Source organism: Mytilus edulis, chromosome 6 (assembly GCF_963676685.1).
Source record: "Mytilus edulis chromosome 6, xbMytEdul2.2, whole genome shotgun sequence".
NCBI classification, from domain to species: domain Eukaryota; kingdom Metazoa; phylum Mollusca; class Bivalvia; order Mytilida; family Mytilidae; genus Mytilus; species Mytilus edulis.
In genome coordinates, this window is record NC_092349.1 from 67,227,295 (window position 1) to 67,253,667 (window position 26,373).

Below are 26,373 nucleotides of genomic sequence, written 5' to 3' on the forward strand. Positions count from 1 at the left end.
TTATATTATAGTTCGTTTCTGTGTGTGTTACAATTTAACGTTGCGTCGTTTGTTTTCTCTTATTTTTGAGTGTAAATTGACATTGCGATAAGACGTGTCACGGTACTTGTCTATCCCAAATTCATGTATTTGGTTTTGATGTTATATTTGTTATTCTCGTGGGATTTTGTCTGATGCTTGGTCCGTTTCTGTGTGTGTTAGTTACATTGTAGTGTTGTGTCGTTGTTCTCCTCTTATATTTATGCGTTTCCGTCAGTTTTAGTTTGTTACCCCGATTTTGTTTTTTGTCCATGGATTTATGAGTTTGAACAGCGGTATACTACTGTTGCCTTTATTTATGTAAACATTTTAGAATGAACTCAATCTATAAAAATCAATTTACTGATGTTTTATTATATTTCTCAAAATATTTAGAACACTTTGACAATAGCACCTACTTCCTATTGATTGTTTTAATGAAATTGGTGCTAACATATTCAGACTCATAACGTAACCGCATTGGTTCTCTTGTCCCATGCAAATCTTCTGGGCTTGAGTTACAGTCTTGAGAATTCTTACATTTTGACGACTCGTACGTAAAACTCATGTAAGGGATCCTTTATTTTGAAGTCTGATCACTTTTTAAAAAATAACCTATATCTTTAATCTTCAACAAGGATGTCATTATAGACTTCGTTGCAATTCGCAAGTTGTTTGCATATCAAATAAATGGAGAACGGTACATGTCAAACTTTAAATTTTGTGAGTAAGAGTTAACTCAAACGAACAAATGCAAAACATACTAGGTTCACCAGGAGTAATGATGCCCTATAAAATAAAGGATAGTGCATAACCACCACCATACCTTTGCACTATCACCCCCCCCCCCGGTTAATATCTATCATAGATATAATCTTGTCCTATTGGTAATGCCCCCTATATCTTTGTGATGAGTCAATACTTCATGATTAGATAAAGGTCTTCTATCTAGCCTACTAGTGAATCGTTCTTTCAGCATGTAATTTAGATTGTTTCAAAATAAATATTTCTGCTTAATGATCAGCATATTAATATTTCAATATTTCATACGTTTTCTTGATATACGTTTCAATATGATCATTAATAAAATATGAATACATTCAGGTTTCAGGTAAGTGTGAAGGTTGGTACCTATTAAAACGTTTCAACCATCTGCGTTTATTTGCACCTGTCCTAAGTCAGACATCTGATGTTCAGTGGTTGTTTGTTGATGTGGTTCCGTGTCATAAGTGTTTCTCATTTCTTGTTTTTTATATATATTATGTTGTATATTTTTTTTATTTTAATTATAATTATCCATAGATAATTTTGTTTCAAAAGGGCTATACTGCGTCCTCTTCTTTTAAGGGTTCCTATTCTGCTGAAGAAGAACTGTGTGGGTCTTTTTCTGCAAAATAAATGTACATTTTTAATATGTTTTTATTTTGTCGAATTTAAAGCTTGGTATATGATTTTTTTTTACGATCAATGAATAGTGCGTTTAATATCGGGTTTTTATTTGCTAATTTTAATATAAAATATTTTGAAAACGAATTTTCTTATTTTCCCTTAATGTTTCATTGAACATATCACATTTAGGAAACCTCAAGTGTGCCTTCTGAAAAGCTTTGATATAATTTAAATCATATTCTACAACTGTTTTATATGATTTATCAGTCGACAGTTCCTTTAAAAAAACCTGTCTCTCAATGGATGGGTATAAAAGATAGTCGATAGGTACTAAAAGGGACATTTCAAATTAAAAAGATCAGAAGACAAATAACAGTAAACATAATACAGCATAGAAAACCTAAAAACGAGTAACACGCACCCAACAGAGGTTGATCTCATATCGCCCTCGGAAGAAGGGAACATCCTATTCTACATGTGACATCCGCCGCGTTGGTCTTTTAAAATACACTGGTTTTGTATTAAGTGACACGATATCACATAACAGTGTTCAAATTGGTTTTAATTCAAACAGTAGTTTTAAATTACAAGTCATATTAATGCCTGTTACGGTAAAAACAATAAAATAGCAAATGACTAAAACAAGACAAGCACAAACCCTATAAAACAAATCTTACATCGCGTAGTTCATGTTAGTACAAATCAGATGGCAAGAATTTATCAGTTGACCCGAATCGTTTCTTCATTTCTTGCAATTGGCTCGATTAACAACATCACCGTAACATTAAAATTGTGATATTTTGTTTTGTTGTTGTGATGAACAAGAACTCGGCCACGTTCACTTGTATTTTTGTCCATCTGATAAGTTAAGCATTTTTCAACTGATTTTTGTAGTTCGTTCTTATGTTGTACATGTTGTACTGTTATACTTTTTGTTTTTCTATAACCGAAATTCCAAACCAAAGATTTGTATCTATGTAATAATGTAGTGAAGGTTTTAGATAAGTTGTGATAACGAATTCCCTGACTTCATAATTTACCAGTAATACATAGATTACGAAAACGTTACTACAGTCAACGACAAAACGAATGAGTTATTGTGCCAACGGAACATAACCGTCCTTAAAAAAAGGAGAACTACAATAAGGAAAGAAAAATCATCCGTTTTTGTCTAGGAAAGTACTCTTCCTGCTAATAATGTTTGATTTAAGTAAGGTACATGTAATCTCTCAATGGTGATCATTTAACTAAAACAATATTAATCAAATAATAATGAGACGGATCTTTTCTGAATTTGGCCATATTGTGTTTCATAATAGTACAGGAACAAATCTACTATTTAAGGAGCACAATTTGTACATTTAGACAAACCTACAATTACCGAACTGGAAGAATGTTCCTACCAAATATTTCTACAACCAAGATAGCAATTATTCTTTCCTAAACATTAATTAAGATCATGTAAAATCACTTGAGGAATTTTTAAAAATACCAGACTTTTATTTGCAAGTAATTTCAAGTTGGGCGAAAACACGGGGCGGTTTAACAAAACTTAAAGATCATTTTTCAAACATAAGAAAACAAATTATTTGCGGAAAAAACGTATTTTTGTAATAAACATTGCAACAAAAGTTTGTTTTTTCATAACTAGGTAGCAAATGGATTCATATAAATTTATGACATACTGGTACTTGATTGTGAGGAGAGTTAATAGAGGTTTTTAATTTAGAAAAATTAAGCAAGAAGTCTTATTGGATTGCAGAGTTTGATATATTAAAATTTTTCATCCCGAAGGAATGGCAAAAAGTTCTGATTAATGAAAACTCTAAAATAAGTAAAATCAATATAAGTAAGGATAATTTGAGATGGGGGGAAAACAACCAATAAAATCAAAAGATATCTATATTAAATTGTCATATAATAGTCTAGTAAATGAAAAACACACACTGCCATCAGTATTTGGACAAGATATGTAAAGTAAGATAACAAGCCAAATATGTCATTCGTAAACGATTTTATATTTACATGATTGTAAATATAATGAAATTTGATGAGACTGTCATCAAAGTGAGAGGGTTAGCGCTATAAAACCAGGTTTAATCCACCATTTTCTACATTTGAAAATGCCTGTACCAAGTCAGGAATATGACAGTTCTTGTCCATTCGTTTTTAATGTGTTTTGTTATTTGATTTTGCCTTGTGTGTATGGACTTTCCGATTGGATTTTACTCTACGTTCAGTATTTTTTGTGATTTGACTTTTTATTAAGGGGAAAAAGATGAAAATGTTTAAATGGAAACTTCTTAATACTATTATTCCAACAAAACAGTTGATATTTAAATGGAAAATTTATAATAATAGTAAATGTTATTTTTGTAAAACAGAAAAGAAAGATTACTTACATTTCTTTATGACATGGTCTGTTTTAAAAGCTTTTTGGGCTAAAGTGGAACAACTTCTTTCACAACTCAATTTTAAAAATATGATATCAGTTAAACATTTAGTATTTGGATACAAAATATCACATTAGGGTTGTTATGTTTTTTTTAAACTTTTTTTTGACAGTTTTTGGTTTTTGCATTTTTAATACATACAATGTTTCAGAGCAAAAATTTAAATACTTAGATGTGTATGAATTGTTTATAACAAAATCAAGAAGGGTTAGGAGTGAAAGCAAAATAATTTTTCAAAATTTGTTTTTCATGAATTTGAAGAAATTGATTTAATAGAATAATTGAGATATATTGTCATAGTTTATGTATATAGTTTATTATTTTCTGAGTATGTTCCTGGCAACTTAGATGTTTACCACAGAAATACTCCTTTGGCGCTTGGACAATGAAGTATAGTTGTAACAAGCAATCTAAAGAATAAAGAGTATATTTATTGTTAAAAAAAAGAAAACCTACAATCTGTCGATAAACTTTATTTTCAAAACGTTCATAAACATTTTTAAGAAGATTTTGTTTGGCTTTTGTCCTCTTGTCACACCTCTAGTACATATATTCAGCATATCTACCTTTCTCGTTTGAGAAAAAAAGCATTAATTGCAGCAATAAATTTGCATTCAGATTTATCGAAAGACCATATGATTTGTAAGGGGAAATAGTTTTGATATTATGTGGGAGTGTAGTACAAAGAGTACTGACAACTGAGTAGACTACCAAAGGCAAGGAAATAAAATATTGAAACACCCCACAATTCACAAATGGTTAATTTCACTATTTCCATATAATTTATTAACAATTCAATGATCAGTTCTTTATTGTAGTTAAGAAATTCGTAAAAAAAGCCACTAGTCTTAATGTAGAACATTTAGCAGAGACCAATATGAAACAGTATTTACGGGTTTTGTGTGTAGATTAGGTAACTAATACAAAGTGTGGTCGTGGCATGATAATTTGATATATGACTCTCTATTTACCATACTGCCTTCGATGTAGTAAAATCATAATTTCATTTTTAAGGACTTCCGTGTTGTATTTACTTCATATCACCAATCCATTGCTGGTCGTTTTGTTGGACGGTACGAACACTTAAACTCTTTGATATTTCTTGAATTTTGCTTTTGATCCTACACAGCAAATTTTGCATAGGTACTATTTGTGTATTTAAAATCTGTAGTACTGAAAATTTACTTTTGATATTTAGTACTATTTCTTTACTTTAAAATTATTGTACCTGTATTTTACAGTACTTGATTTGCACTGGAAATAATAATAAAAGTGATCACAATATTCAATCTTTGAAATCATAATTTTAAGAGATTTGAAATAGACATACTATCAAAATGCTGAAAATGTAACGTTGTAACCAAAAATATGTAGTACTTAACTTTTCACGTACAAATTAAGTACTGTAAAATACAGGTACAATGTACCTAAATAGTACAATAATTTTGGAGTAACAAAATAGTACTGAATATGAGAAGTAGATTTCCAGTACTACAGATGTTTGGTACAGACATAGTACCTAAAAATAGATGCAAAAGTAGCTGTGTAGAAATGGTCATATTACTAATTTTCTTATTTATTTTCAAATTAATAGATACAAATCTGATAGATCGTCACAGAAATTTGTACTATTTAAGACAAAAATCAAACACTCTCAAGTTGGTACTGATTATTAATACTATGTATACCTGGAAGAAGAATAATACTCCGAATATACCTCCAAGGACCATACCCAAAAGAAACATTACTGCAGCAGCTTAAATAAAAGAAATAAAGCCGCATTTCAAATTATTTCCGTAAAATAAAATTACGAATTGACCCACTTTTCTCAAAATAATGCAATTGTATTATTTTCAGGTGGGACATGATTGATAATTTTTCCTTATATATGTATCTACTGTACATATGTTATGACTTCCCCAGATTGATGATGGCATATATTTATTTTGTCTGTTTGATAATTACTTAATAATAGTATAGTTTGATTGAATTATGATTTATTTATCATTGACAACATTATTTGAACTAGATATCAGTAACTGCACGGACTTTTTTATTCTTTTATTTTATGTGAGTTGCTTATGTCCTTTATACTATAAGATAGGCGAAATACACCAAGGAATATTCCAACTCATAAGTCGAAAACAAAACTACCGTCATGCCATTGTGAAAAAAGAGACCCAAAGACTAATTAACAGGATTCTCAGCAAATCTTGTTGAATTAAGGTGCTCATGATAGGTAAGCAGGTCGTGTTGGTTATGCTATTAATTCCGGAGATAAATATAATAAAGCAAATCGCATTAGGGGGGCATGAAAAATGGGACTCTGATAACGATGACCGAAATTTATTCTTCGTCATCTGTGCTACAGAAAGTCCGTAAAGCCTCGGTCACACCTTACCGGATAGCACGAACGGACGCCTAACGGATGAAAATAAAAGTTGTTGTTGACAAAATTGTTATCCGTTTGGAGTCCGTTGATGTACTGACCGAATAAAACGGACGTGTAACGGATGCATAACGGACACACACCGGATATGCAACGTACGAAAAACGGAAAGGTACCGGACAGGACGGATGTCGAACGTACATCCAACGGACGAGTACCGCATAAAACGGACACCTAATGGAAGCGTACCGGATAAAACGGATGAACAATATATGCGGAAAAATTAAAGGCGACAATAATAATACATGTGCATCGCATCAATATTCAAAATGTTTAGGTGTAACTGGTTTTGGTTTATTCTTCGAAATACAACAAAAGGTCCGTGTCTGACCTGAATAAGAGCTGCTTGAATGTGAAGAATCGTCCTTACTCTATGAATAATAAGAATTCATGAACCGTAAGAAATCTGACATACCAATAATTGGCATTTCTGACGCGAAATTTTCAATTGGCATAAATCCGTTTCAGATCCGTTCATCATCCGTTTTATCCGTTATACGTCCGGTAGAAGTCCGTTTCTCATTCGTTCAACATCCGTTTTATCCGTTAAACGTCCGGTAGAAGTCCGTTGGTGAAATTATCTTCCAGACCTTCAACGGATGTATAACGGACACGTAACGGATACAAAACGGAAACGAAACGGACGAGTACCGTACAAAACGGACGTTCAACGGACATTTTATCCGTTGGACGCCCGTTCAAAGTTTTAAACATGCTCAAAATTTTCCACCGGACAAAACGGACGTCGACGGATAAAACGTACGCTTAACAAACATGCAACGGATATGGACGGACATCTAACGGATAACAACGGACGTCTAACGGACATGAACGAATTGAAAAAAAGTTATCTGTTAGGCGTCCGTTCGAGCTATCTGGTAAGGTGTGACCGAGGCTTTAGGGTCAACCATCTCTTAATGGCGTCCGTGGCATGTTAGAATTTTTGCTTGAAAGTCTCATATTGAGCAGGTACCCTCTACCAAAGAATTCCGGATAGTTAACGCAAGCCCTGGATTTTCATCAGACAGACAATGTACTGATAGCTAGGGTTTTTTTTTTTTTATTTCACCTATTGCTTTTATATCCTTATCTGGAGTAGGGGCAATAAGGCCCTTATTTGACCCAAACATTACTGTAAATTAAAAAGTTATCATACATATTTTCAAATTACTGTACAGTATCTAAGATAAAAGGTATTCAGAAAAACAAAACAATTTTGGACATCGAACAAGTTAACATGGCAACAAATCATGACTTAATTTGCATAATTTGTAAAATTTCCTGATTTTCTTTGTTTTTGTCAAATTTTTAAGTATATTTTAGATTGAAAAAGTATGTGCGCACCCAAGAAACAACTTTATATTTGGTGATATTTTGTTAATAGTTACAAGAAAGCATCTGTTAAATCTTTTTGTTGTTTCTTGCCTGCGCACGATGTTTCCACAACAGAAATAAAGATAGAAAACTGCATAAATTCTGTCTTTTTCATCGTTTTTGTGAAAAAAGTACATATTATGACGGAATTGTGACGTCATCACATAAAAATCTTAACGTTTTTTGTTGATATTTCTTGATCCTATGCATTAAGGAAAGGTAACGCCCAGCGATCAAAAGCTTAAGTTTATAGAGCATAGGTGGTCGAGTTGTCTAGCGAGTCGGGTCTAGTGCAATGCGAGTTGGTGCCACGATATCTCAGGAGCAAAGGTTCGAATCCCGGCGAGGGATACATGAAGTGTTCTGCTTGCTAGGATATTTTATTCTCCAACATGACAAACAAACACGAACGCATCTTATGTGGAAGAATCACGTAAATCTATCTACAAATGTATGTCAATGAACGCAAAATAAGAACGTACAGTTTGATTGATTGATTGATTGGTGTTTGCTTTACGCCGCCTAACTGCAAAAAGGCTACTAAGTATATCGCGGCGACAGCTAATTCAAATAATATTTTTACGATTCAAAGTATTGTTTTAAATCAGAAAAACGGTCCTTCAATATACTCATCCTAAAGTATCAATACTTGAACATTTTTGTTAAAAGTTTTACAACATTTTTATATATTAAATATATTTCAACTTCGTTTAAGAATGGAACAATGTTTGTAATTTGATAACTATCAAATAAGTCATACCTATTATTGACATTAAATTGCTTCCTATGAATATCAGCAAAGCCAAAACAATTAATTACAACATATTCATTAGTATATTTGCAGTAGCAAGGTACACATTATGGTTCTTCTTTGTTTTTTAGAAGATACTCATGTGTTATTTAAGTATGATCAATACGGCAACTATTTACTTATCTGCACATAAAATTATTTAAAGGTTAAACTAATTTAGTCTTAATTTTGTGTGATTTATTATATATTTTTTTACTCCATCCCATTTTTTAATATATTAAAAACATCTTATCTAATTTTAGATCTAAAATCAGCACACAGTAAGATACATGTAAAGGGTCATCCAGGGCAATGTTTGCTTCCTATTCTACAACCGGGTTTCCATGGATTCTATCATGACTCCCTATCCATAGAAATAGGATTTCCTTCTTACGTATGCAATCGGGTTTGAATATTATAATACATTTCGATTTATCTCAAGTAGCAATAAATTTCAAAGCCAGAATTCTTGCCTTTGCTTTAGCAGTATTTATTGATGCAGCAGCTTGCAAACGGAAAGTTGCTTTTATGTTTACAATTACAACTCGGTTAACATCCTTCAATCCATCTGTATAAACAGTAGAAAAACAATCTGAATAATCTGCTTTAATTTCTGCAAAATTTTGTTGAATAATAAGAGGGTTTGTTTCAGTTTTATTGTTATAACGGAAATTTGATATCATTTTCAGATTGGTAAGTTCCTTGCAGAGCCATACACTATTGAACTTTAGTACAGTTTAGATCGAACTAAAGTTATAATTTTGTAAAATGTTGTGACTAGCACCCTAGTCATTGCCGCTTTCAACTTAAATATGTCATCTTTTTAAACATCTTTATTTAAATATTTTGATATGGAGTAGAATTTAATAAAAAAAAATTGACAAATAAGTTAGGATTCATGATCCATTTTAATTGTATTTCCGTACAACTGAGTTTTGGATCCAGATGCAATTTACTTTTTTTGCAAAAATACATCCCAATTTTTTTGATGGAGAAAATTTGAAACCATTTTTCGAGGTAATAATCGTCGATCAATGTTATTCGACTTATGTTTGATTTTGTAACATATTAAAAAAATCATCAACGTAGAATGAAACTTCAATATAACTGTTCAACACTTCAACAAGACTGTTAATTTTGAGACCAAATAACGAAGTTGAAATTCTCGCCTGAGGATTACCCATCTCTTTATCATACAAATCAGACATTGCTGAATATAATCTTATATGTTCTGTAAGACAGAAAATTCAAAATAAAATTTGGCATATTGCCTTTCAACTCCATATCAAAAAGGTATTTAAAATACCATACGTCCATGTAGTGTCATAGGCCATTTCAATATCGAAAAAGACTGACACCTACTGTTCGCAAAATCATAATGGACAAATGATTCGAATCGAAAAAGATGAGCAAGAGAACTGCGACCTTTTTGAAATCGACACTAGGTATTTGCTAATAGGACATTTGATCCCAGGAACCAAACAAGGCGATCATTGACCATCCGTTCAGGTGTTTTACAGACGCAACTTTTGATTATGATCAATTTGTCGATATTTAATAGGATCCGTTGGTAATGAATATTATGGCCTTCAAGCTGCATCATGAGCCTTTGAAAAGATGTTTTGAGTTCTTTGATCATTTTTTTATTTTATGTTGAATATTTTTTTGTTTTTTAACTGTTGTTAAATCTGCCCTGAAGTTGTTAGAAGAAGAAGATTGCGTAAAGAATTCACCAAGTTTGTTGGCATATATTTTTTTTAAATGTTAATGAATCATTGCGAACTTTCAAATGTTTGACCACTTAATGTTTTTCTCCATATATCTTTTGTATATAAATTGTTACTTGGGCGGAGAGTTGTCTCATTAGCACTCATACCACATCTTCCTATATCTATCTATACTTTTTTCATTGGAGTGCGAGATGTTCCCTCCAATACATTTTTTTCCAAGACGTCCGCGTGCATGCATGCACGTCAGTCGTGTCTTTCAAATGTGTTACAGTCGTCTAAAGCTTGATCACAAGCGTCATTAAAAAGTAAAATAACAAAAATACTGAACTCCGGTTAAAATTCAAAACAGAAATTCCCTAATCCCCTAATGGAAAAATCCAATTATAAAACAAATCAAACGAATGGACAACAACTGTCATATTCCTGACTTGTTACATGCGTTCAAATGTAGAAAATGGTGGATTGAACCTGTTTTTATAGCGCTAAACCTCTCACTTGTATGACAAATTAAAATGTATTGACAGTGATGCGTGAAAAAAGATGTCACAAAAAGGGGTACAAAAACAACACGAACCCTACAAAAAATGAGGTGATTACAGGTAATGCTCCACCGTTGTTTGCTGCGATGTTTCGAATTTGTCGAGGTTTTAGGATTTTTTCTGTCAGTAATTGGCGTTTAAACTGTAGTTAAAGTTAAAATTGGATCTTGTATAGTCTAAAATTTCTTTGACTGATGTTCCACTTAACAAAGATTCTCGAACTATGACCAGTCCGCCTTGTCCATTTTCCAACTTGGAACTCTCTGTTGATCAGAAGTTAAAAGATATTCAAGTATAATTGGAAAGTGTTCACTTCCACATAGATCATCATGGACACGCTATGAATAATCTACAAGACACGGATCGAATAGGGATATAAAAAGCAGGATACGACCCGTGTCCAAGGTGAAGATACATATAAGATTCATCATTTAAAAATGCATAATCCAATGAAGACAAAGTTTTCAATGATCACACCTTTGGCATTATGAAAAAAAAATGTGATTGTTGGCATTAAAGACTCCCATAAGTATAACAGGCAAATTCAGTATTGTCTGATATGAGACAAGGCGATTTTTTTCAATGATATTGTTCATATAAGTTGATGCTAATATAACTTCCATATTATTTGAGCCTCATGAACTATCAATTGTCAAACTAAATCAAATGCTGTCTTGCTCCTAGATTGAACAAAGGACATATTATAAGAGATAAGAATTTTGGGTCTTTGATTGTTTATTGAGCAAAGCCTGGTCAATGACTTACCGAGTATTAGATGTATTGCCATTCATTCGTTAGGGAGTCAATCCCTTTTTTTTAAAACTAGCATGAATATTTGACAGGATATTATCAAAAAACAGATTTTTAATTGAACATAATTTACATACCAGCATTGTTATGTGTTTCTTTTTCTTGAACGCTCACTAACGCAGGTAGTCCAAACAAAATCAGAAAAAGTAGAATTATACCAATTAATGCCTTTTTCTGTAAATCTAAATAAGAAGTCATATGCATTTTTTAAATCTACAGGTTTAAGTCGTTTTATGTCCTGTTTAACACCTAGTTTTAATCATGTTTATCCAGCACTCAAACTATATAAAGAAATTAGTATGCAACCTTTCAAAATAATTAATATGATGTAACATTGTTTACCGACCCTTTAACCAATGTCAAACTTCCATCAAAACACAAAAGGAATCGGATGAATTCTAAAATAGCGCATTTCAATGTAACGACATATTAAGCGTCTCTTATTTTGCATACACCTTTTTCGTTTCAGTAAAAAACAAGTAGAAGTGAAATTGGTACATACGCATGGTAGACGAATATTCTGTTATCTAATGATTTTAGACAGCGCAAAAAGGTCTTTATTTCTAGAATTTTGGATATATGTTTCAGTACTGCATACTTTTCAAGACTTTAACCTAATTACGCAGTCGGTTTGTTAAATCTGTAGTTATTTCCAAACTGCATTCGATGCTTTTTTTATTTTGTTAAAAGATGTTACACAACATGTCGATACCTTTAACAAATTTTATAAGTGAAATAATCTTTGTGGATGCATATGTTTACCTGTAACAAGTGTTAATATTTTCTCCCATGTATTTCTACAGCAGCATGATGTACCTGCAATTAAAGTATGTCTATATTTGATAATGAGGAAATTGGAAACTGATGCCAGTAAAAACACGATCTTAACACGTACACGCTACAACTGCGATTAAAGCACGTTCTTGCCACGATTATTCTACGTTCATACCGCGATCTCACTACGTTCTCAGGAATAACGTCAACATCGTGTTCCGTATCAGTACTGTTTCATTCCTTCTAAAAAGAAATTATTAATACGTAGATTTCTCGGATAAAAACACAATAATGCCACCAACATCTACCAGAACACTTAGGCGTGGTGGTAGAGTTAGACGTTGAGGCAGAGGGAGCTCTGATAGTAACGAAACCTGATCCAGCAGTGATGTAGGACCGACCAATCAAACCTGAAACACAACCTATTGCTGGTCCATCAAGCTCAAATAACGATGTTTTAGTGAACGATAGCAGGGATTACACAGATGTGTCACGCATTCGTGTGGCACCGTTAGACTAAAAGAACAAGCTGTCCATATTACAAACAAACTAAATCTTGAGAGCTTTATATACTTTATGTGGATATGACATTGAGCATGATGTTCGTAGTCAGGTCGAAAAACGAAGATGATAAGGACGGCAAGGGCGTGCTAGAATCGTACTATGGTCTTTCATAGCCAGAGGTAAATGTGGTATAGTCGTAGCCGAAACGTAGTTGGGTCGCGGTGAGAACGTGATGATCGTAGTAAGGTCGTAATAACGTCGCTGTGATATCGTACAGCAATCTCTCCGAATATAATCACGCTTTTGCTACGATCTCGCTCCGATTGTATTGCGACCTTTCCGATCTTACCACGACCTTATTGCGTTCTAATGAGGGTTCACAAATTGCCGATTGCCGATTTATGCTCCCGTTTTAGATCAGACAGAGATACGACACGAAAAGTGAAAAAAGTCGGATTACTATCTTGAATTTTGTAGAATGTCCTATCATTGTCTGAAGGCAGTCGTTTAAGTTCGTAACAGATTCCTACGGGTCGGGCAGAATAGTTCAGCGAAGCACCCCGACAGTTAGGTGCCTCCCGTAACATTCGGGAAACCTCAGCCGATTTTGTCTAGTCAGATTACAATCGTGCCTATGTCTGGACAGAGTCTGCTGTATCGGATCAAAATTCTAACAATGTTCTGTGTATACTGGAAGTTGACAGGTGGAACGGGAATGATCTGGGGGAATTTTTCATTGCCGTTTTTTCTGCCGATTGAGTCCAGATTGCATCCAGATCTTGTCTTGTTTAGCTGAAACCGTTCCGGAACAGTCCCGTTATTAATACGAAATTTGTCAATGATACCCACGCTAGAGTCCAGACAATTACAGAATACAATACGACTGAGACCAGACAAAGCCGTTTACAATGCGATAGAGCGGACCGTGATAGGATTACGTTCCAACAGTATCTGATCATCCCGAGTATACCGACAGTTTTCGAACGGATAACTTCCGCCAGCGTCGGTTCACTGTCTAGTCACTGTCTGATCGTTGTCTGATTACATTCGGTAAAATCGGGACACAGTCCTGACAGACTCGAATTTTACCAGGCGAAAGATACAAATTGGATTAGAGGCGGATCGAGGACGGGATTATCGGGATAAATTTGCTTTGAAACGGTTGAATATCGACGCTTCCAGAACAATATCTGATTGTTGTCGTGATTAATTAATTTGTTTTACAATTTTAATTAAAAGTTTGAATTTCCATCCACGATTCACAGGATCCTGATCAGACTTTTGACAAATTAAATCGGGAATGGTCCTGTCAAGGATGGCAGTAAATATCGTGAATGTGTGACCCCAGCTTTACTACGCTTCTACTACGACCTTATTTCTCCACAACAACACCACGATTGTTTTGAACATGTTTAAAGTTAAGCTAGGTTAACACTGCCGATCAGATCATCTCGATCAACCCCGATCAAGACAAATTACGTGATTGCGAGACTGGTCTGACTCAATCGACAAGAATGTTCGGGATAGTCTACCTTGCTCGTCATCGATCTGACTTTCTACCCGAGAGTTTTTGACATGTTAAAAACATTCGAGTAAGGATCGAGAAGCAAGTCACTCGAGACGAGATTGAGTAGCGGTGGAATTGATCGGGAAAGGATCGTGTAGAGATCGAGTTTGGTCGCAATACAAATAAATTACCAATCCGTACGACCTTTGCTCGACTAATGTCCGATCATTTCCAGATATACTCGACCAATGCCCGATCGCTTCCAGATCACTGCGACTTGTATATTTATATTATCCCAGACCAACTCGACTAATACCCGATCCCTTCGCGACCACATTCGACCACTCTTCGATCTTTACTCGGCCATACACAAGAACATATGACTATACACGATTCTCTAAAAGTATGTGCAGATCTGATTAACTCTCACAACTATGCTTCCGCAAAAATATATTGGCAACATTATTTCTAACTGTACAAAAATTCCTCCATGTACAGCACGTGTCTGTACTTTTGCAAGGAAAGTTAACAATTTTAAAGAGAGACAAACGACACCAAAGGAACAATCAAACTCAGAGGTCGAAAACAAACCGACACAGCCATAGCGAAAACGGTAACCGACGAGAAGACAAACAGCAGTCCACATAACATAGAAAACTAAAAACTTAGCACACGTAACCCAACAAAACCTGGGATGATCTCAGATGTTCCGGAAGGGAAGACAAATTTGGCATCGGCGGATGTTTTTGTCTGTCCGTATTTTCGGTTTGTCCAGAAATGTTTTGTAGCATAAAAAAATAAGATGTGGTACAATTGCCAATGAGACAGTTCCTCGCAGAACAACAAATGACACAGAAATTATCAATAATAATTATAGGTCACCTTACAGTCAATTTTTTTTGCATTCGAACCTTTTTGACGTAATTTCACACATAAATGAGACGAAAGACAAATAATTTTTATTTGGTGCGAATTCTTTCTAACAGTAACGATACAAACTGTTCAGCGAACACAAGTTTTGATCATTAGTTTCTAACATTTTTTTGTTTGCATAAACTTTGACAAACTATACACTCGCTGCAAATGCGTCTACAGTTTTTCGTTCGTCGTTTGTTAGTTCAAATGATGCATTTCTTTCTAACTTGAACATTAAATGAATTATCTAAACGTGTTCTTGCTTGTCATAATTCAAAACATTGTCTAAAATTACTCAAAATTGCAATCCCCTCTAACCAAACGATGCATTTGCTTCTACTTCTGTTACGTTTAACAAACTATAACAAACGGCACAATGTTTACCAAACTTTGGTTAGAAAGAAATGCACTCTTGATCTCTTGATAGATATATGTAAAGTTGTAAACTGTTTTAGAAAAAGTATCACTCCAGGGGATTGAAATTCTACTTTGGGTCAAATTTTGGGTAAAAATGTGACATCTTTGCCCTCTTTTTGCAATATGTTTTTGGCAAATACATACAGCAAAAAGAAAATAAATATCTTTAACCATTCAACTTCTATGAAAAAATACTGATAACATGGTGCGTCTGGCGTACTAAATTATAATCCTGGTACTTTTGATAACTATTTACACCACTGGGTCGATGCCACTGCTGGTGGCCGTTTCTTCTCCGAGGGTAACACCAGCGCAGTAGTTAGCACTTCGGTGTTGACATGAATATCAATATAATTATGTGATCATTTTTATAAATTTCCTGATCCAAACTTTGATTTTTTTTAAAAACTAAGGATTTTCTTGTCCCAGGAATAGATTACCTAAGCCACTTTTTTGAATTTTGGATCCTCTATGCTCTTCAACTTTGTTATGTTTGGCTTTATAACTATTTTGATATGAGCGTCACTGATGAGTTTTATGTGGACGAAACGCGCGTCTGGAGTACTAAATTATAATCCTGGTACTTTTGATAACTATTTACACCACTGGGTCGATGCCACTGCTGGTGGACGTTTCGTCCCCGAGGGGATCACCAGCCCAGTAGTTAGCACTTCGGTGTTGACATGAATATCAATTAAGTGATCATTTTTATAAATTTTCTGATACAAAACTATGAATTTTTCGAAAAACTAAGGATTTTCTTGTCCCAGGAATAGATTACCTTAGCCGTATTTGGCACAACTTTTTGGAATTTTGGTTCCTCTATGCTCTTCAATTTTGTATTGTTTGGCTTTATAACTATTTTGATATGAGCGTCACTGATGAGTCTTATGTAGACGAAACGCGCGTCTGGAGTACTAAATTATAATCCTTGTACTTTTGATAAATATTTACACTACTGGGTCGATGTCACTGCTGGTGGACGTTTCGTCCCCGAGGGTATCACCAGCCCAGTAGTTAGCACTTCGGTGTTGACATGAATATCAATTATGTGATCATTTTTATAAATTTCCTGATACAAAACTTTGAATTTTTCGTGTCCCAGGAAAAGATTACCTGAACTTTATTTGGCACAACTTTTTGGAAATTTGGATCCTCTATGCTCTTCAACTTTGTATTGTTTGCCTTTATAACTATTTTGATATGAGCGTCACTGATGAGTCTTATGTAGACGAAACGCGCGTCTGGCGTACTAAATTATAATCCTGGTACTTTTGATAACTATTTATGCGCATATATTTGACAAACAGTACGCTTTTGTTTGTAAGATAGTAAGGAAATGGGGACGGTAAAGTTTATATATATTGCAAACTAACATAAGTACTAATCCAGACTGAGTGACAAATCTCATTTTGTGGTGTCATTTCCAAAAAAAAAAGAGCAATAAAACATATCAGTGTCCACTATGAGGAAGTTTTTATAAACATTTGGTTCCTCTTTATTGAGTTAGTGCAAGTCTCTCAAACTGCCCACACAGTGGTCGTCGTGTCAGCCTCTGCCTCACCTAGATTTTTCGACGCCTGTTGATGTCTACACCATCTTCTTCGTCTTTTATGCCCTCTACAAGCTCCGTCACCGCTATTAACCTGTTTCTCTTAGCTCTTACTACCTTACCCACAAATCTAACTGCTTTATTTCTATGTAGATATTTTAAATGTATGATTTTACTCGGACCTTCTGCTGAATATAACCAAATAAACAGAGAGTGTGTCCCTGGGACACCAATAATCCCCTAGCTACTATATATAACTTTATAAGGGGTCATGTTAGGACGTACAAATGTACGTGCGTACGGACCGTGACAAGGATAACACTTAATGCCCACTCCGAAACGACGGGGAATAAAAAAAATCGGACGTTTTTATACTAAAATTGTGCATACCCGAACAATTCCCGATTATATCTACGACCCATATACGATCAGGTCGATCTGGTCTGGTCGAGATCAAGCTGAATATTTGATTTGGTCTAGCTAGTCGAGTAAAGATCGTGTAAAGATCGTGAATTGATCGGAATTATCGAATAAGGATTCATTTTGTTATCGGGATGGAGTCGTGATGAAGCCATTAAGCAGTCGTGAATGGTCGAGTTAAGGTCGTGTACAGTCAGATGGCGGTCGGGTAGAAGTCGTAAACAGGACGGATCAAGAATTTGGTTGAGCTTGGTCGTGGAAATTTGGACAATCGGGATCATCGAGTTGATCTGATCAACTCTGGCGAAATCAGGTCGTAGTACAAGCGTAGTGAGAGCGCACTAAGGTCGTAATAAGATCAGAAAGGTCGCTGTACCATCAAAGCGAGAGCGTAGCAAAATCATGATTCTATTCGGAGAGACTGCACTACGATCTCACAGCGACGCTATTTGGACCCCACTGCAACCATCACGTTCTCACCGCGACCCAACCACTCTTCCACTACGACTTTACCGCTTTTATACCACGCTGTTCAAGACCATAGTACGATTCTAGCACGCCCTTGTCGTCCTCATCACACTCTTCTTACGACCTGACTACGTTCATGCTACGGCCGTCATTCTCATTGTCATTTTCACATAAAATATATTATATATCTCTAGAGTTTGTTTGTCTTTATTTGGTTCTTTTCCATTTTCTTTAACGGCTCAACCATGCTTACCGTTTAGACCATTGATTTTCCCGTTCGAATTATTTTACACTAGTAGTTTTTGGGTCCCTTTATAGCTTGCTGTTCGGTGTAAACCAAGGATCCTTGTTGAAGGCCGTACCTTGGCATATAATGGATTACATTTATAAATTGTTACTTGGATGGAGAGTTGTCTCATTGGCACTCATACCATACCACATCTTCCTATATCTATTGACATATCTGTGTCATCTCTGCTATACATCGTTCACTAAAATATCGTCATTTGAGCTTTATGGACCAGCAAAAGGTTGTAATTCAGGTTGGATTGGTCGATCCGAAATCTCTGCTTGGTCAGGATTCGTTACTATCAGAGCTCCTTCTGCCTCTACATCAACCCTTACCACCACGCCCACGTGCTCTAGAAAATTATGGTTGTATGACTATATTGTTTCCGAGAAATCTGTATTAATCAGAAATAGAAGGAATGGAATTGTATTAATATGAAACACGATGTTGACGTTATTACTGAGATCGCGGTTGGAACGTAGTATAATCGTGGTAAGAACGTGCAATTATCGCAGTAAAAGCGTGGTAAGATCGTGTTGCAATCGGATAACTCGTGGTATGGTCGTAGTGAAAATGTGATGAGCGTAGAAAAATCTTGAAAAGCGTAGTCAGGTCGCAGAATAAGCGCAGTGAGAATGTGGTATAATCGTAGCGGGATCGTTTTATAAGCGTAATGAGGACGTAGAAGTATCGTGGAAGCAACGAACATTTACATTTTCATGCCGCTCATATCGCGACCGCACCACGATCTGAACTAATCATAGTCTAGTGAGACTGGGGCTTATCTTAAATACTTTTATGATATATAGAAAACCAAAAAAAGTATAATCGCAAAATATTGAACTCCGAGGAAAATTCAAAACGGACAGTCTCCAATCAAATGGCAAAATCGATAGCCTATTTTTATGGAGAAAGTGGATTGAACCTGGTTTTATTGCTAGTTAAACCTCCCACTTGTCGCACCAGTTTCCATTATATTGCCGGCGATACGTGAACAAAACAAACAGACTTATGTAAAAATGTCAAAAATAGGGACACAGCAGTTAACATTGTGTTATAATCTTAATCACTAAAAAAAAACGAAATAATATGTACACAAAAAAGCACAAAAAGGAACACAGGCGGAGCATAGTAGCAAAATTTAAAGACAAGAATACACAAATTTAACATGGAACGATACATTGTGCTATAATCTTAATCAATAAAAAAAGAACAAATATGTAATCAAAGAAGCACAAAATGGCACACAGACGACGCATAAGGCAACAATTAAAGAAAAGAATACACAAATTTACCATAGCACGATAATAAAATGACGGGATGATTAAGTACCGAGCCACATCTTATATAGACATCAAAGAATAAAATTGAGAATGAAAATGAAGGCCACCAATACGTCTTCAATGCAGCGAGAAACTTCCGCACCCGGAGGCGTTATTCATCTGGCCCCATGACAAATGTGTATACTAGTTCAGTGATAATGGACGTCATACTTAACTCCGAATTATACGCAATAAACTAAAATGAAAAATCATACAAAACTAACAAAGGCCAGAGGCTCCTGACTTGGGACAGGCGCAAAAATGCGGCGGGGTTTAACATATTTTTTAGTTATTAACTCTCCCCTACATGTATATCTCTAGCCAATTTAGAAAAAAATTATTATATTTAGCAAAGAAGCACACAAAAAGCATATATCAAATTTAACAACCTCATTCATTGCTTTCTTATTTTAGTATTGTATTGATGCATGTTAAAACCAACCATAGAGGATTGAAAGATTTTAAGTACTAGACCGAATAGTTGAACATTAACTCTGACGTAGAATCGCGCGTTTGACGTACATCAGTTGATTAGAATGATTGAAAGAGGAAATCCTGGATAATCATAGGTCTGTTCTATGTTCCTTTGGAATTTCAACCAAAGATGAAGAACTGGATCTTCCATCACTGTATTGGATACCTAAACTACATAAGTGTCCTTACAAACAACGGTATATTGCTGGGTCTTCCAAGTGCTCCACGAAACCTCTTTCTACATTATTAACATCTATTTTATCAGCAATCAGAGACGGGCTTCAAAGTTATTGTGAAACTGCCTATTCTAGAGGTGGCGTGAATCAGATGTGGATACTTAAAAATTCAAAAGATCTTTTAGAGTACATACAATCTAACTCTCTTTCATCTTGTAACAGTATTAAAACATTTGACGTTTCTACTCTGTACACAAGTATTCCACATTACAAACTAAAAGACAAATTGAAAGAGTTGGGATTACTTTGCTTCATAAAAAAGAATGGCCAACGTAGATACAAGCATCTTGTCTTAGGGAGGGATAAATCCTACTTTGTAAAGAATCACTCTGATTCAAACAAAAAATTCTCTGAAACTGATATTATCAAGATGCTTGATTTCTTGATTGACAACATATTTGTTACGTTCGGAGGACGTGTTTTTTCAACAGACTGTCGGCATTCCAATGGGAACAAACTGTGCCCCTCTACTCGCCGACTTGTTTCTTTATTATTATGAGGCTGACATCATGCAGGAACTTCTTAGGAAGAAAGATAAGAAGTTAGCAATCTCCTTTAACTCTACTTTCCGCTATACAGATGATGTTCTTTCACTAAACAATTCAAAATTTGGTGACTATGTGGAACGCATCTATCCAATCGAACTAGAGATAAAGGATACTACAGATACAGTTAAGTCGGCTTCATATCTTGACTTACATCTAGAAATTGACAATGAGGGTTGGTTGAAAACAAAACTTTACGACAAAAGAGATGATTTCAGCTTTCCAATTGTGAACTTTCCATTTCTGAGTAGCAACATTCCAGCAGCACCTGCATACGGGGTATATATCTCCCAATTGATACGATATTCCCGTGCTTGCATTTCCTATCATGATTTTCTTGATAGAGGTTTGCTGCTCACAAGGAAGCTATTAAACCAAGAGTTCCAAATGGTGAAGTTGAAATCATCCCTTCGTAAATTTTACGGACGCCATCACGAGTTGGTTGACCGTTATGGAATAACCGTTTCCCAAATGATATCGGATATGTTCCTTACATCGTAACTACAATCCCCTTCCCTTTCATGAATATGACCTACCGAATTAGACTATTTACCGGATTTGTAATCACATAAGCAACACGACGGGTGCCACATGTGGAGCAGGATCTGCCTACCCCTCCGGAGCACCTGAGATCACCCCTAGTTTTTGGTGGGGTTAGTGTTGTTTATTCTTTAGTTTTCTATGTTGTGTCGTGTGTACTATTGTGTTTCTGTTTGTCTTTTTCATTTTTAGCCATGGCGTTGTCAGTTTGTTTTAGATTTATGAGTTTGACTGTCCCTTTGGTATCTTTCGTCCCTCTTTTAACATCACACAGGTAAAGCTATCAAAATATTTTGTCGTTTAAAGTACAAAAGAATGTAGTGTATTATAGTTCTTTTAAGCATAGCTTCCGCAGAATCTAAATTAGAAGTTCTCACTGTCCGTTTTGCCGCTTATCTTTATGCGTATTGTGATTTTTTCTAAACGAAAGTGCCACGTCATTAAGTATCACGAATTCTAAAGGGCAACTGTCAAAGCATTGGCAAATATGAAAGACACGAATACAAATATTATCATAAATCAATAACACAATGGCGGGATATTTATGTACAGAGCTATGTCATATGTATCTCATATTTATTTTCTGTTTAATAAATATAGAAATCTTTTACTAGCGTTTAATATTGTTGAATGTTATTAAACTGTAAAATTAAGATTATATTTTATACAAGTATATGATAAAAGAACATGTACAACGTTTATATCAAGATGATAAACATCGCCAGTACGCAGAATCTATACTTTAAGACCATCATGTATTATTTGTGAATCGATACGGAATATTTATCATAAATGTCTTGGTACCTTCCGATGAACTTTTTATAAAAAAAGGACGAGGCGTTCTTTCATATACACCTGTTTAATCAACTTTCTGTTGTAATACTGGTGACGTTTTACAATGTCTAAGTAGGAGCTGGACACTGCTCTTGAATACCCAATAATTTGGGAAATGTATATCCCATATGCAGGTGAAGATGGTATAATGCTAATGAGGTGGGGGAAATTGATATTTTCAAAAATTAAAAAACGTCTCGTTTGTCATAGATTCTGGTACTGAGATGACTGTGTATTTCAAATTTGAGTTATAAGTCTAATAATGAGGCAGAGGAAGCCGTGTTTATTGTTTCAAACAGTTTTAAAATGGGGCGGAGGAAGCCGTGTCTGTTGAGCTAAGCAATTGATCTTGTAATTGCTATTGTCAATGTTACCCAGGTCAGGGATATAGGGAAAACGGTACTATTTATTCTGCCATTGGCGACAATGTTAACATTTTCTAAATTTACCACTTTTTAAGATAAAAACCTGGATAAAACAGTTATATGTTGTGTTAGTACTTTATTACTCTGTTTTAAAAATTAAAGCCAAATAGTATCATGACCAACTTCCAATGGAGCTTGTTTATGTTATCCATGCCCACCGTCATTTTGCACCAAATTTATGAAATTTTGCAAGTCTTTTCGAATAATTCTCTAGAAAATATTTCAATAGGTTTTAAAATTTATATTGTAAATATACACACTGCAGTTATTCATAGATAAATAAAAAATATATTGTACCCTTACATCCAATCACAGCGCTCCTAATTTGACTTCCTTCACCTGCCTTGGGTACACAAAAGGCCAACCTAATGCTGGGAAAATTAAATACTACCGTTTTCCCTATACTGTGACATAAAGATATAAAGAATTCTTATGACATTATTAATGCAATACTGGGCTATTGTGAAAACCTTGGCTATAATAAATACTTGTATGTCCCCAGTACTTAAAGAAACATAGATCATTTTATGTCCCCACCCCTACATGCTGGTTTACCTCATTCTCTACTTCTTTCAGAAAAGCCTTAATAAACAACCTGTATCCAATCATATCTTATCTTATTTAAAAAGAATGATAAATAGTTCCATTTAAACAGATAAAATGGACAGTTCCATTCAATTTGTATTCATTTTATCAAAAATTTACAAGAAATGCACAAATTCAAGATTTTTCATACTAATCTCCATTCCATGCTTTAGTATATGCCATATTGTGGTTAACATTTTTAGAGCTTGTTATAAAATCTATTATTCTGTCTTGAGATGATGAAAACAAAGATATTAGACACTTTAAACATTAAATATGCAAACTACTCAGCTGTAAAGTTGCCTTTGTTGCCTGTATTAATCAATGAAAAAGCTGAATTATGTCCCTTGGGAGTATTAATTTCCAACAAAAGTCCTTTCAAACAGTAGGAAATGAAAAATTATTTATGTCCTATATAATAAAAGAAAGAAACTACAAAATGAAGCACTTTTGAAATATTTGCTGCATGCATTATCAAGAATGTGAACAATTCTTTACACAGGAGAGTATAAATTCTATGTAAATTTAGCCTCAAGTGGGCCTCTTTTTTTCTTAGATGAACAATTCTAACACTGAAAATGCTTTCAATGTGACCAAATATTGCCTAATTCCATCAACAGTACAAACTAAACCAGACAATTTCCCATTTTAATAGATTATGTTTACAGAAATACCCAAGTTATACATTTAGGGAATTACGCAGCAAAAAAGGCAAACATTTCAGTAAAAAATATTTGTCGCGACTTGAATTCTGGTGTTTCCAATTGAAAAATTCATTGCGAAAGGTGAAATCAAATACAAAAGAACTATAATATGGTGCATTTTACACAATATAGTTAATATTGACATCCTATAATAAAGTTTTATATCATTACCAATCAATTTGACCTATCATGATGACTCAGCACTTTTCTCAACACAGTATTGTTCTCAATGAAAAATTTCTATTCTTTGTTATAAAAATCAAATGTACTAATCAAAAGCTTCAAAATAGTATAAAAGAAATGATGTTTGAGTGACTTTGATTTCCCTTGCTATCTTCAGTATAGGGAAAACGGTACTATTTATTCTGCCATTGGCGACAATGTTAACATTTTCTAAATTTACCACTTTTTAAGATAAAAACCTGGATAAAACAGTTATATGTTGTGTTAGTACTTTATTACTCTGTTTTAAAAATTAAAGCCAAATAGTATCATGACCAACTTCCAACGGAGCTTGTTTATGTTATCCATGCCCACCGTCATTTTGCACCAAATTTATGAAATTTTGCAAGTCTTTTCGAATAATTCTCTAGAAAATATTTCAATAGGTTTTAAAATTTATATTGTAAATATACACACTGCAGTTATTCATAGATAAATAAAAAATATATTGTACCCTTACATCCAATCACAGCGCTCCTAATTTGACTTCCTTCACCTGCCTTGGGTACACAAAAGGCCAACCTAATGCTGGGAAAATTAAATACTACCGTTTTCCCTATAGCAGTTGGTTTTTACTCGTTCTGTTTGTTGATTTTTTTAGTCAGTGTTTAATACCGTCCTGTTTTATTAACATTAGTAATTAGTATTTTTTTTTTTAACCGAAGACAGTTTTAAACTTAGGATGTTTTGTATGTTTGAAACAAATATCGATCATATATAGAATTATTTAAAGCCCTTTACAGGCAAAATATGAAACGATTTCTAAAACAAAAGTAACTGGCTTATTTATAACAAACCAGTTAATGAAAAGCAAATATGACAGACAGCACTTCATTACTTAATCCTCACTGTGTAATACAGATAAAAAAAATATGTGACAGTCATTAAGCAAAATCAACTAATGATTAAAAAAGTTCTTAAATAAGAGTATACACCGAACTATACTTCGAAGCCAATTGCAATTAATACTTTTAAAAATAATGTACCCCATGACTCAAGTGTCATCAAAATAATTTGGATTAGCCATCGTCTTTTCATTTGAAGCATACATGTATATGCCACTTTGGAATCATTTTTGTCTTATATTACTAGGACCATGTACATGAAACATTATGCCATATCAATTTAAGTACATTTGTTTTACCTTTTTGGAAATTTGGATTTTTCTTTTATTCAAAGTATTTACTGTTGATTTTAATATAAAATTGTAAAATATTATCATGATACCTTATTGAAGTTAAATTGTTACCTTAATTTAAAAGGTTTACATTGAATGTTTCTATTTCTTATTACCTTTGCAGCTGGTGTTCCGTAACACGCTTGATGTCGCACATACTGCTATCATCACCACAAAACCAATCAATGTATAACATGTATAATATAGTAAACTCTCTTGACGACTTCCGTGCCCTGAAGAAAACATAGCATCAAATTTGCAGAACGGCGCAAATCAGTTCTGTTTTATTCTGAGAAAAAGTCAGTTATGTTTTATTCTGTGAAAAAAGTCAGTTATGTTTTATTCTGAGAAATTACAACAACTACAAATGTACTACTTTTTCTTACAATACAAGCATGCAATGGCAATTGTTTTGTATTAGATACCTGTGATAATAGACAACTTTCGAGTTCGATGCATTTCCGTCAAAAACTCTGGTTTTAGTGAACGTCATTTGTGCGTTTAGGGGCGTCGTCACTTCCATTCCAATGTTGAGCGAGTGGTTGGAAAACTATAATTCTATATTGTACGAAGTATACGACAAATTGAATTCTCAAAATTGACAATCAGCATTGATGTTATTAGGGAATTGTCATTAAGTACCTACAGAACAACCATTATTTCTAGTTTATCCTGCACAATGACGATCACCAAGACGCTTGATGAACGGTAATAGTGCAGGGATACAGGCGACCCCCTCTATCTGGTAAATGACGTCATAAAGGCGCGTATAATTGACGAGTTTTTTCCGATGACGGATGAACTCGAAAGTGGTCTATTCCGTTTTCATTCAAGGTTGATAAGACTTGAGAAAACCCCGACAGGAGTTTTTTTCGTCTTTTAAGTTTATACACAGTTCGCCAAAAGATAAG

At 34.3% G+C, this 26,373-nt stretch overlaps 1 long non-coding RNA gene across 1 annotated transcript; it reads right to left on the reverse strand.

Moving 5' to 3' along the window:
* Positions 1-11,647: 11,647 nt before the first annotated feature.
* On the reverse strand, positions 11,648-25,697 carry LOC139528211 (uncharacterized). Its single transcript, XR_011665546.1, has 3 exons — positions 25,579-25,697; positions 12,315-12,368; positions 11,648-11,734 (listed from the first exon to the last, which is right to left on the reverse strand). It is a non-coding gene; the product is annotated as an uncharacterized lncRNA (long non-coding RNA).
* Positions 25,698-26,373: the final 676 nt, after the last annotated feature.